Source organism: Lagopus muta, chromosome 2 (assembly GCF_023343835.1).
Source record: "Lagopus muta isolate bLagMut1 chromosome 2, bLagMut1 primary, whole genome shotgun sequence".
Lineage (NCBI taxonomy): Eukaryota > Metazoa > Chordata > Aves > Galliformes > Phasianidae > Lagopus > Lagopus muta.
In genome coordinates this window covers 68,449,753-68,463,772 of record NC_064434.1, presented here as the reverse complement: position 1 = coordinate 68,463,772, position 14,020 = coordinate 68,449,753, and the positions used below count along the sequence as shown (strand labels likewise).

General features: G+C 43.1%; 1 protein-coding gene across 5 annotated transcripts in view; it reads left to right on the top strand.

Moving 5' to 3' along the window:
- Window positions 1-11,386: 11,386 nt before the first annotated feature.
- The window catches only part of FRMD1 (FERM domain containing 1), a 36,037-nt gene continuing 33,403 nt past the window's right edge, over window positions 11,387-14,020 (top strand). For 3 of the 5 annotated variants that reach the window (XM_048937036.1, XM_048937039.1, XM_048937035.1), the window contains exon 1: window positions 11,387-11,598. The gene's annotated coding sequence lies outside the window, so the exon portion shown is untranslated. Of the gene's footprint in view, window positions 11,599-11,629; window positions 11,689-14,020 lie in introns of those variants that run through there. The other 2 variants (XM_048937037.1, XM_048937038.1) reach the window with 2 other exon arrangements.

Genomic DNA, 14,020 nt, shown 5'->3' with positions numbered 1-14,020 from the left:
CTGCAGGGACTAACCAAATCCTTACCAACACCTTGGGTTTATGGAAAATCTCAGCATCAGACAACTCACAACAGCATCCCAGATTGATTGAGAAACAATGGAAATGTGCCTGGTCTGTAAGCGTACTTTCTGTTCTGAACAAGGGATTGGTAGAAGCATTTTGAAGGATACAAAACAAAACAAAGGAAAATTTGCTGTGTTCAAAACATTATTTACAATGCACTTCTGTTGTGCAATAGCAAACCAATATAAAACTCCAATTAGGATGGAGAAGTTCTGACTGAGAAACAAAACCATCCTAATTTCATATCTATTTTCAGACTGCACAGTACTTCAGCAGTGACATCCTGTTCTAGTACATTTTGGCCCCGTTGTTCACAGATATATAGGGTGATGGAACATGTATATAGACATCACTGAGTTAAGTGTCTAATGTTTTGTTTCATGTTCCTTAGTGTACACAGTTTCTGGTACCAGGACTTTGTCAAATGATCTTGGACATTTCCTCTAGCACATCTTGAGGCACACAAGTCAAGTATAATTATGATGTTTTTAACCAGGGCAAAGTAAATACATAAAAGGACAAGTATTTTGGTCATACATCACTGTCAGTGACAGAACTGGGACAATAATCCAGTGCATGCAGACAGGAAGAACTCGTTTTAATTTCAGGCCAAGGGCCCCCCTCAGTCTCCTAGTTCACCTGCCTTAAGGAAGGTGATTTCATGATCACACAGTTCTTCTGATGGGAATGAAAACTGAATTACTTAGTGTTCTTTGTAAAAAGGAATCAAATGAAACAACTCATACAAGCTGGAAAGCCAAGAAATTCAAATATACTCTTCACACAACCTTATGATGTGAAAATAGAAAGTGAATATAAGGCATATAACCTTAAGTATGCCCATGTGTCAAAATGGAAACAGGAAGACTTCTGCTTCAGTTATCCACCTCCCAAAAATGAAGACGTTGAGAAACTTTCTAACCTGCTCTAGTGAGACTCAGTCCTGCTTCCCTTGAGGTTACACAAAGCTCCCACCACTTTCTGTGGGAAGAGCTTAGCAGATCTTAGTAGCGTGAATGGATGGGTTATAATGACAGTAATAACAAATGTCATGCACATTCCATGATTAGCTAGAAAAGTGATGTTAGGGCTAAATAGGCATATCTCATTCAGATGCATGTCACCAAGCTGGGCTCATCACCTAGGTACTGGATGCCATCTCTCCCTTTTTCTCCTTCTCCTATTGCTAAACATGCTAATCCTGTGCAGCAACCAAACATCATTATTGCAGGCTTGTCCAAAAATTATGCAGAGACAATTAGCCTCATTGAAAAAGGTATCAAAGACCTCACAGTATCATTCATCTGTCCCTCACTGTGCACACACACACACACAGAGGCATCCAAGGGATTTTAAACATAGCTAAAGACAGTGTTTTCATTAGTTCACTGTGAATGGCAGTGACTTCATGCATTAAAAACTCGGCACCTCCCCCTGTGGTGTAATGCCTGTGCCTGAGATGAATGGCTTCGCTACAGCTTATTGTCCTGAAAGCCTAGAACAGAGATGCTCACCAGCCCCAAGGGAGGCTGCAGCTGAACGTGGCCTATTATGACCATGCTGGCAGCACATACTGATTGCAAAAAGCAAGTGATAGCATCCTCACCAAAATAAACACAAGGATGAGGGGAATGTAGAGGAATACCTCAGCTTAGCTTCTCCTAAGGTGTGAGTAGTCAGCAAACTCTGTTCAGATTGCTTTACTAATATGAACAGCCACAGAGCTCCTGAGAAGTAGAAATGACACCCCTTGTCTTCCTCCTTCGCGTTGTAAAAGTGAAAAAAAGAAATATGAGGTGGGTGGGTTCAACCACAGCATTCTCAAATGTAACTCTCAGCACCCAGGCATCATGTGGGAACAGAAGAATAAGTTGGGCAAGTGGATGCAGGAACAGCAAGTGGATGCAGGAAGGATCCAGAAGTTTGCAGAATCTATGTAAGTAGTCTGCTATGGCTATAAAGTTTCTGCAGGGGGTTCACTATAAAATGATATTATTAAATGAGTGGGGTTTTTTGTTTGTTTTAAAAATGCCTTTCATCTATTTTGATATCAGCTTTTAAGACTACAATCCTATTGCCTGTATTTGTTATTTTATTGTTCCCAAGCGTTCACTTTGTTTATAACAAATACATGCAGTGATACCATCATGAGGGAATATCTGAACCACTACAGAGCCTGATGTACTGAATCAGCCTACTGAATGAGACGCTAAGTTCCTTTATCTTACTTGTCAACAAATTTGTCAACAAAGATGGAAAAAAAAAAAAAAAAAAAGAAGAGATCAACCAAGCTGTGGAAGCTGAGTCCTGGGATCAGTTGATGGCTCTGTGCAATCCTATTGAAGTGTCCAAAGGCCTAAAAGTTTACTCCCATTTTACAGCTGTAGGGGCTGTTACTGTTCTCTTAAAGCACTTCTCTGGACCACCAACGCTGCAATAATTTCAGTGCTGCTTTCCTAAGAGCAGCAACTTTCACATCAATAGCCTGATCCAAAAGCAGTGGCCATGTAGAGATGTGCAGCCATTCTAAAACCTCAGCTCTTAAGTTTGCTTGAAAATATAAACCAAAACTTTTCCCAAATCCATTATTGAAAATATTTACCTGCTCTGAAATAGGCTACCATCATCTCCTCAGCAACCTTAGGGAAAATCACTATTAGACCAGATCATTACATTTTCACAATGGGCTGCTTTTTAAGAGTGAATTAGACCAGCCTGGAGCAGTGTCTGCGCATAGCCTTTAGGAATCCACAGTTGTTAATAATTAAACTAGATGCCATTTCCTAAAGGTGGACCTGCAGCTGAAATGCGATCCATAGGTAGGCAGCAGAAACCAAGGCAGAGCCACTGTTGTTCTAATAAAGAATGATTACTGCCTTCAAGCATAATGCTTTTGACAGGCTGGTCTAAACTCTTGTTGGGGTCACAAGGTTAATCTTGCAGCAGCTACAGCCCCCCTCACTCCTGAGCGTGAACAATATGGTTAACATTTTTGGAACGGAGTTAAATTTCTTTGTCACTCCTGGTCCACACCTGACAGAAGCTGCTCTCTGCTTTTGGAACCTGCCATCTGGAAGATAACAAATTCTTATCTAGCCCATTGATCTTTTCTTAAATTGCTATGAATGTTTCCCACCGCTGACCAAAAAACCAGAAAACAGAGTTTATCCACCTGAAATAAACTCTGAGCTTTCCTGGGGCTAATTCCTTCAGATCCTAATGTGACTGCAAAACATTAGGAATGTGTGACACAGCGGAGAGCTCTCAATGCTAGCAACATTCCTCAGGCTCATCACTGCAGCCATCACAGCTCTTTTTCCCAGCTACCAAGTAAATGCAAATAAATCTTGACACCATGTTTTTGTTCAGTATCTGACCGTATTTGGCTTCATTCATCAGTTTATCCTCACATAAGTTAATAAAGGATGGATGACGTCATTTAACTTATGTCCCAACAAAGAAGGGATTACAATCTGCTTGAGCACCTACAGTGACTGTGCAATATTTACCTTTGGTAAATTAGCATCAACACACAGATACTGACAATTTTACTAAGGAATCTGCCTGTCCTCATTAAGACTTGTGTCCTGTGCCACTGAAACTATATAAACCAAAAGTATTCAGACAACAAGTGCTATCTACAGCCCCAAGTCTTATCCAAATGTACACGAGTCTTATCATATCTACTTGCATTTGAGCAAGCTTCTTCCTGGCCCCTAGATTCCAGTTAGGAATCTGAAGGCATCATGTCCAGGGTATCAAATCCAAGCCCTTCTCTCATGTGACCTACAATTAACCAAGAAATTCCAAAGTTTAATTGCTAGCAATGCAGACCAAATAGCTACGGTACAGATCCACAGACAGTGAAGTCTTATTTACATACCTAAACTCTTTTAAATCACTGAGGTCCAGTGTCTACACAGTAATGCATACCTGGATTATTGAGATCTATTTATGTTGCTTGATTTTAGGTGAGGCAACCTGTAGGGTCACAGAAGGGAGAAAGGCCAGTTAGAGGTGGTATTTTCAGTTTCCTAGTAAAACTGGCTGCTCTGTCCCATCCAGAGGAAGGAAAAGAGAATGTAAGCTGGGGAAAGGAGGGTGTAGATGGAGCCCCAAAATTCTTCCAAAAGAGAAATGATGTGGCACTTAAGATTCGGCACTCTCCCTCCTCAGCAGCATCTGTGTTGGCTGCATTAGAAACACAGACAGACTGATCTCTATCTGCAGTTACCCTGGTTATCTACTCCTGTGTCTTGCTTCACACCAGATCCAGAAAACATACAATTGCCAGAGATTTCAGCCTTTTATTTCTGTGGGTTAGGCATCACTAAAACATGTTACTAAACTTAATTAACGGTGGCTTCTGCTGAAAGGTTGCCTGCCCCACAACATTTCCATCTCTGGAGTCCCTACCACCCCTCCTGGTATCCTGCTAGGTACCGGGAGCTATTCTAGCAAGGTGCTTGAATTCAGCTGGCACATAGTGAGGAAACTGGTTAATTTTACCACAAGATTAATCCTGTTGCATATTTCTACTTTTCTTCTAACTCTCTACAACAATAAAAGTGATGGGAAAAAGCATTTCTCACCTAAAAGCCAGTCAAACAACTGAAAAAAAAAAAAAAATCCAACCAAAACAACAAACCATGTGGTGGGCATTATAATATGCTAAGGACCTTACTATGGCATTTCTCAACGTCTTAGAAAAGGGGAGCCCACAGACTAAGACACCTGTCAGAACATGCTTTGGTAGTTGCTCAACCAACTTCTTCCAGCAGTTTTCTTTCCTGCTCGTGTCTGCTTTGACCCAGCACTACGTCCAAGGCACCATCCAGAGCCCAGTGAAAGAAAAAACCCTAAAAACGCAAGATTCTAAATACATTTTGGAAACAACTGTAAGTGTACCAGGCTGACTTCTGTTTCTCATCTTTACTTGATGCATGATGACAAAAGGAGATAACATCGGTATAAATAGCATGATTTATTAAAAGAGTAAGACATGTTTGCAACTTCTGCAGATTAGGAACTCCTATGTGCATATTTTTTATTACCTTAGGCTTTTCTTCACTTCCCTCCCTTCATCTCCAGTTTCTACCTTTTCTTGAACTGCTGTCTTTCCTAAAGGACAGAAATGAACTCTACCAAGGATTGTATTTCACAGCCACATTCTTTATTTACAAGGAGTTTTCAGTGCTCGAGACCTTTCATAAGATACCTCAGTTGTTTTTATAACATGATGAAATGCAATGAGGTGAGGCATAATTGCATCTTTCGTTCATTTACTTCAAAATATGAACTCTGGGTGGAATAAACCCCAAATCTAGGGCACTTTTCCTAACATCGCTTGCTCTGTCACAACTCTTCCCTGTGGTCCTTCCTGGCTTTGCACAGGAGCTGGGATTTCACCCAAATCCCTTGTTCACCACACAGGTAATGTGATGAGGAAGGCAGTGGGACATATACACCTTAGTAATTTTATCCTGAACATGCTGGGAAGAACAAGAACATTTAAGGAATGTATCTGTACAGCAGAAGACAGTTTCTTGTGAAATCCAATAGGGTTTTAAGTCAGGTAGAGGCAATACCTTTTCTTCATGTTTGGAACTGTTTTGCCTTGAGTAATGCAAAAATTAGAAACACATTTTAGTCAAAATTACTAAAGTTGACCTACATTTGCACTGACACTGCTGTAAATTCAAAGTATTTCACTCCAAAATATTCATTGTCTAGAACATAGCTGACTTCTAATTATTATTTTTACAACCCTTTGTTTACAGATTTCACTGGTTATTTCCTGCCTTATTATATTCCACTCCTGCTGTCTAATTTCAAAGCTCTTGCTGCTTTGACACAGCATACCAGTGTTAATGCATAACTCATGCATTTACTAAATGGGCAGGAGGGAAAAACAGATGAGCAAGAACAGAGTAAGCACTTGACTATAATTACCTCTGAATAGGCTTAGGTTAGCAGCGATAATGGCAGAAATAGATTTTACACGTCAGGCTAAATTCATCCTGTGGGCAATTCAAATTATCCTTGTGCCATTACTTCATGGAAATATTCAATGTAAATGTAGCCCTTTTTTTTCCCCCCTCTTCTATAGACAATTTCTTATGTAAGAAGCAGGATGACACAGCACATAAGGTTATTTATTCTTGTCCCTTCAGCTTACAGCAGTGTATTTTAATTTCTGTCTTTCTCTCTGCTTTTGCCAGAATTTTCTCATCCAGGCTCAAGATTTCCCAAGGTTGGGGAATCTGAAATTCTGCCTGGTGGCACAAGGTAGAGAAAGGCCAGCACATTTGCAGGTGGTGGCCTCTGTTCAGACAATTGTTTCCTGCACGTAGGATTCTGGAGCTGGTGGAGCTGCTACCAGGCACGTTTACCTCCTGATGTATAGCAGGCTCCTCCCTTAATCCCCCCACCAGAAACACCAGCTCTCCTTTGCATGAGGACACAAGATTGCATCAGCCAAGACTGAACTTCTTTCACATCCCAATTTGCTGAGTGGTGAATCCGAGGGAGCACATAAACACATATTAAAAAAAAAAAAAGACCAGGAAAGGATAATGCTTTTGCCATGGAAGGCCCCAGTGATTTTGCAGAAGAATCTCCTGGTTCAGCTGCCTCTTTAACAATACTCTAACACTTTGTAACTTCGGGCAGCCCCATCATTTGATCTAGGAAAGAACACAGAAACGCAAATGAAAAACACAAAAATGGAAAACAGAAAATCAGATGAAAAATAAAACCTATAATTGGCATTAAAAAGAAAAAGAAAAAACTTAACAAGGGAATATATTTCCGAAGTATTTTAAAAGTCATTTAGTTTTTATAATCGAAACCTAGTTGTTCCTATTAGACAGTGGTGTTATTTTTTACTTTTCCATTAGAAATACTTAAGCCAGAGAGAAAAAAAAAAAAAAAGAAAAGAAAAAAAGGGTACTACAGAAAGTAATTCCAAAAAAACAGCAAAAAGAAGTACCCAGCTAGCAGAAAACAAAATGGAGAGCAAAGCCTGTGTGAAATGCACCATCTGTGTGAAAACACATCAGATACAGCAGAGGCCATGACTGTTGGGGAGTAGTGCTTTGGCAGGATTGTTGCCCCTAGGGACCAAGAGAAGAAAACTTGCATGGAATTGACAGCAGGAAATATTTTTTCCTTAAGCAGTGAATGGACAGCTTGAAGCATATGTTTGCCATGCAGGTTATTAATGCTGTGACTGAAACACAAACACAGTGAGCACTAAGAAACCCCAGGTGGGGAATTAACAGCACTGATAAGGTTTCAAAGTTAACATAACCAAAATTCACAGTTCAAACCATAGAGCATGGTTGGATAAGTCAACTCCTTCTGTGTCATTACCGTAGCAAAAATTAACTATGACCACTGAGGAAGAACTGTTAGAGATTATTACATTTTATGTAAGGTCATCGAAGTGGCATTAATGTGACCCCTAAAGCGAACTCATATCAACACCTTATGCACTTTGTGTGTATTTAACTACAGATAATATCTTGCCAGAGCACCTGTACAGACAAATATCTATTGAACAGGTCCCATCAGAGAGTAGGCAATTTAAACTCCCTGTGGCCAGCAGCCATGTCACCACCAGCTGTGATCTCAGAGGGCTGCGTAATGAATACAGGTTTGGGCGTGCACAGAGCTGGGGTTAGGAAATCTTGAAGCACAAAAGGTAGCGAGAAAGGGCTCTGGGAATGTGGTCAGAGTTCAAATAAAATCATGAGCTTATAATGATATTAATGACTTAGGGTTACTGAAAGACTCAGCTTCTCTGTTCTGTTTTAGAACTCATATGAAGCGTATGATCACTTCAGTAAATGCAGTCCCACAGAGACACTGTCTAGGCTATGAGCTAAGCCAGATTTGACTTACGAGCCCATCCTCCTATCCAGATTCCATATATATGCTTTCCAAAGCTTTGCAGCACTATGGAGCACCATTAAGCAGCTGTTCTCAAATACATGAGGGTGTATCTGTTTCAACAGCAAACGAAAGAAACACTCTCTGAAGGAAGGACACCAGGACTCTTGAAGATTAAAGATACAATACATACTGCTTGTAAAACACAAGACATAATAGGGTACAAAAGCAATGTTTCATATTTCCTTCCAGTCACATGGCACATGAGCCATACCTGAACTGCCTGCAACCATTTTTTTGCTCCAGTGCCAACCCTTGGCCTTGCCTGCAGCATCATGTGGTTGGTGCTCACTACACAAAGCATTTGTTTTTCATTTAATGTAAACTGATGTCTCAAAATTCACTAATTATAACTACAGATTCTACACAGCTTTTGGTCTAATGACTGCTTATAATTAATAACAAATACTGTTATTAGCATATCAGCTACCCTGCACGCAATTTTCTTGGTGTTTGTTGTTTGCATACTGTTATAGATAAATGTGGTATTTTAAAGTTGGAAAAAATGCATTCTCTGTCCCAGAGCTCAAAATTAAACCTGATTTTGCAACGTTAATCATGAAAGCCTTGGTTTGATGAATACTCACAATGAAGCCATTGATAATTTTCTAGGAATAGGGAACGCCAGCAAAATCAAGCTCCAGCATGCACTGAAAACACAACAAAATAAGATTTTGCTTCAGCGTGAATACTAATAGAGAGCAGATTATTATCATCTCGTGTGTAATGCCTAAAATGACTGTATATACAATGACAAATATTACAAACAAACCCCTGCAAGAGTTGCACTGTGTTTGGAAACTCTGAATAACATATACAGTGGGGATCTGACTGATGTAAATGCAGAATGCAGAGCACTGAGAATAGCCTTTCACACAGGAAAGTTGTGTAATTTTTTAAAAAGCTCTCTGACCATCAGCTCATTGCAGCCACTACTAGTTCAAATTTTAAGATTAATTTCATGCCCCCTTTTCTGTTAATATCCTGGCGATCAACCCTTTCTCTAATGAATAGCCGACCTATTATCCTTTGATTTGCCGTTGATTTCTTCTCCTTACTTGCCAATGCTTTGCCTGTTGATTAAATGCTAGACATAAGAATGCCTCAAATTTCTGACTTCTGAGTCATCCTCTCATGACTTGAACAGCTTGAAGCCAGCTTCAGCTCCCCGAGATCATTAGTGAAAACTCCTTTTGTTTCCAGACACTACAAACATGCTTCTCCCCGAGCTTCAGAGCTTCAGCTCTGCTCGTGAACTAGAAAATAAATCGTACTAACAAAACTATTTCCTACATGCATTTTTTAGATTATCATAAGAAAAGGAAATGGATTCTTTTCCACGATTGTGAAGGCAAACTCCAGCTTTCCTTTTCACACTGTGAAATCCTTTCATCTACATGCAGTGCAGACAACACCATGAGCAAAGACATCTGTTTATGCAAACTTTTGCTTGAAGTCCCTCTGACTTTAGCAAAACTCTGCATGAGACACATGCTTACAAAAGGAGCTCTATTTTCTCAATCAAGACTCTGCTTTATAAGAACTCTTCCAGAAATCCTGCCCCCCTCCCAGCTTCTCCTTTACAGAGAAAGCTGGACAAACTTGCTTATCTGCACTGCAGGTAGGAGAGCTGGAGTTGACATGTTCAACAGGCAAAGCAGTGTTTCCTTGGATCACAGATATCTTCAGACTCCAATGCTTTGATGTCCCCTTTAAAAACAAACAAGCTAATGCTATCTGCATTTTCCTGCAGTTCTGCTGTTTCTCAAAATGCAGCTTGTTTTCTCTGGGGTGACACGTGGGCTGCTGATCATAGGAGACCAGATACGCAGGATAATTACTAGATTTGTAATTACAGTACCATACCTGACATACTGTACTATCTTCCATTATGGTCATAGCTAGCCTGGGAGCTGCAGGTGACCCACGCTACAAGCCCTTCCACTTAGATTCCACAGGAAGGAAACTCAGGTGTGAGAGCATTAAGGTTGCTGATGGGAACAAGGAGGACAGCAGGACAAGGTGATGTGCCAGGACATACATAACTGCCTCAACAGCCCACACAAAGCTCTTTGCTCCTGCCATAGCTGAAGGATTCTGTCACAGAAAGCCATGCTATGATTTTGTAAGCAAGTGTAATGTTTTCTTTTTCAACAGACTAAAGCCCAGAAGCATGCAACAACCATCCAGAGCTGTTTATTCCCATTTCTAGTTCTATGCTAGCTGTCAGGGCATGACAGAAAGTCCTACCAGGAGCACTTTACTAGCTTTGCTGCAGACTGCATGCATAGTGTCGGGCAAGATAAGTAAAAAGTTCAACAACAGAGCTTAAATGCAGGCACTGGATTCTCAGTCCATTCTGGAAAGGGAGGAGACCTAGGTGATGATATTACACAGTGCTGACTCTAACAATGGATTGTGCCCTGAGACCATCTAATCAGCAACAAAACAGACAGCTCTTCCAGTAAAAAAAGCTTGAGCTTTCTGTCCTTTGGATGAGCTGCATCAGCTTAGTACTCTCAAGTGCCTCACAGCTGTGCTGTGGCAAAGGGAGCAAAGGAGACAGAGGACTGGAGGTGGGAAGGAGTAAAAGAAAAGGACAGCCAGGCATCTTTCTATGGGCAGCTGTATGAATCAATATGAAAGAACCAGAGATGACATTGGCCCTCTTTCAGAAACTGCACTAAAAAGCAAACACACAAGAAGCATGGGGTTTTTAACACAGATGTAGCAGAGCACCTTCCTCCTAACCTCCTGGGTTGTTTCTTACCCAGTCAGGTGCATGGGCTTTGCACAATGTGAAGTGTTTCCAGATCTGACATTGACTTTTCAACTGCACTTTTAAAACCATTTTATTATAACCCCGTAGCCAACGCACTGCCTCCCTGGCCATGGGAGAGCGGCCCGGAACTGCTTCTCATGCCTTACTGGGTTCTCTCTCCATTTAAATCCTATCTCCACGTGCTCTATGACAGCCGATAACGCCCGCAGACTGCACCGCCACACCTAGGAATAAAACCACGGCCGCACGCAGACAAAATACCCCCCGGCAAACACCGGACCGCCCGAGGCGAGGCGACCAAAAGCCACCGACACGGCCGCAGGCCATCCTCGGCTGCAGGCAGAGCGCTGTTTCTCCATCCCCACCACACCCCAGCGGGCGTTACCAGGCGTTACCGACCGAGCCGGCCCCCAACACCTCCCTTAGTGGCAGGGTGCGGATCGACGGCGTCGCTAATCAATCAGAGACCGATCCGCGAGCAAGTACCGCCCACTGCTTGCCCGGCTCCGCCAATCTGCTCACGCGGCGGAGCGGCGGACGTGAGTGAAGATACGGGAGCGCCGTGCGAGGTGCCCGCGTGCCGCCACTCCACGTGGGCGCCCCCGCCGGGGACGGGCGGGGCGGGACGGGACCCATGGCCCCGCCCCTCCGCAGGGCTCCGCCCCTACCTCTGCTCCCCCGGCGGGGTACGGGGGGAGCCCGGCGCTGAGCGCTGCCGGTCGGGGTGCTGTTGCTCTCGGCTTGGCACGCGTTGGATGCAGCCCCAGACGGAACGGCGGAGTCCCGGGGGCGTCCCGCGGTGAGTGTGGGGGTCCCGCGCCCCCACCGCTTGGGATTCTTCTCGCGACACAAGGGACAAAGGACGGAGCCCTGGAGCGGGGCGGCCTCGGTGCGTGTTGAGGGCAGGCAGGGAGTCCCGCAGGCTGCCCCGAGAGCGGATCCGGCGCTGCTGGTGTCAGCCCGTCCCGGTGACTGCGCGGCGGGAGTTCGGGGTGCACCCGGCTGGGCTCGAGCTGCTCGGCTCCGGCTGTCCCGCGTTGTCCATGCTGAGCTGCAGAGGTGCCGGGCCCTGACAGTGAGCGTCTAAAAATCACAGGGGTTACTTACTATGAGAGAAAGTAACACGTGTTTATCTCTGCTAGTGGTCACCTTTGTTATGATGTCCAAAACACGGCTTTTAAATGCTGGTGCCTCTGTTCGTTTGTTCAGGTGTTTTAAAATATTTTCTGTCTAGTTCCTGGGAAGCTCGGAGTGGCCGCAGAATGCACTGGCCTCATTGTGCTGGTTATTTTTTGCTCTAACTGCAATATGCTCTCAGTCAGGCACGCTGCCTGCTGTACCCATGATGCCGGGGCTTTGCCTGGGTCCATGGACAGCAGATCAGGGGAACCCAGCAGGGGGAAAAGGTGTTTTACTCATACCCCCTTCCCTTTCCTTTTAAAAGCGAAGATGAGCAAATGCAGAACAGATCTCCATCAGACACCATGTGATGGAGTTCTATGGTTGCCCTACTGTTAGTCTGGTTCAAGACAATGTAAATGACTTGCGTGCCTGCCGCGCTCTGGGGTTACTCTGTTTCTTTTCCTACAGGAATTCTCTTGCTGTTCCTCAGTGCTCTTGAGGGTGTTTAGGAGTGGTACCTTAATTCTTAGAAACTGAGCATGGAGAAGGTGTGGGCTAGACCCTGAAGTCCTTAGGAGGAGCTGCTTCTTGGAGAACTTTAGGAGGGAGAGCTTTTCTTTAAGGAACTCCTTATGCTTGCTTTTCTTTTCTTTTTTTGCTGTCTTTTTCCTCTTTTTGCAAAACTCAGCATCGCCGCAAAAAGGAACCTTTTTTTGTAAGGCTGTTTGTCCTCATTCTGTTTCTTTTTTTGGGCTGTGCCTTCCCGTTTCCCCATCTTTTTGCTGAAGGTAGCTGCTGGCAGCAGCATGTGTCATCCCTGAAGCTGCATTTGCTCCGACAGGCTCTGTTTGTGATGTTGGCGTTAGTTCTGTCAAAGTATGGGCAGATAGGTGATTTCACATTTGTAACAGAGGCAGGCTGTGTTCTAGTCAGAGCTTTCTCTCTCTATTCTGGAATTTCCACTGTTTTACATACTCAGAGCAGAGAGGAGTATTGGTTTAAGATAAGTTGCACTTTTTGGGGAGGGAAAAAGTTAGAAGCAGGTGGATGCAGAAGCTGAGTAGTTGGTGTGGGTGTTCAGATTTGGATTCGAGTGCCATGAGATGAGCAGTGGATTTTCTCCCTCCTTCAGAGAAGTAAACCAGTTTTTTGACTCAGTTCTTACTGGCTCAAAGGGTTACTTATGTAATATAGTGGTAAAAGCATGTCTGTTCTTATCCTTCTTGCAGTTCTGGGTATTACCTCTGAAGTTATAACAATGCCTTTATTTCTCTTAAATAGCTCATAGTGTGTTTACTTGTAAAACTGACATAAGATCTTGGTTTGTTTGTTTTTGACAGCTCTACAGAACATTTTGGGTGGCCTGGTTCCAGGTCAGCCCAGCTGAAATATAGAAATTCCACCACAGTGGAACTATTTCTGCAAAGACAGTTTTGCATAAGAATCTTCTCAGCTGTTTGAGTTTGATTACATGAGAGTTCAAACAATAGATTAAGCAAGTATTTAATAAACTGACTTGTGAGAATCAGTTTATTAGCCTTGATAGACTCGAAGGAGAAATATGTTCCCAGTTAGATAATTAGCTGATAGGCTTTTCGGTTATGAGACCTCAACTGTTTTCAATTAGCATGACAGAGAAACACACTTTTCTCTTGAGTCTCTGGAAGAGAGGTCAGGTCTTGCTTTTCTGTGCTCTCACTGAGCTACCTAAACATCCCAACAGCTGCAGGAGCAGGGAACAAGCCTCGCTCTCCCTTATTATAAAGACCTTGCTGCAGCTCTCCACCTGTGCTTTGCTTCTCCTGTTTCACCTACATACAAAAGGTGAGCAGTCTCTCATAAATAAAGGTTGCATTACTTGGCAGAGGTGCATAGCAAGAGCGCCAAAGAGAAGTACTTTCTGTTGCTCCTCTTCACTCTGAGGCAGCAGACTCTGCCTGGTACTGTCTGTACTGCACTCTGGACTGCCTGTGTATGCGTACCTGTGAGTTAGTTTTCTGTACTGATCTTTTACCAAAGGGATGTGTACTTGTGTTTGGGTGTGGGTAAGCTTTTGGTGAGACTGAACAGTTGCTGAAGCAATTTGCTTTGCTTAATCT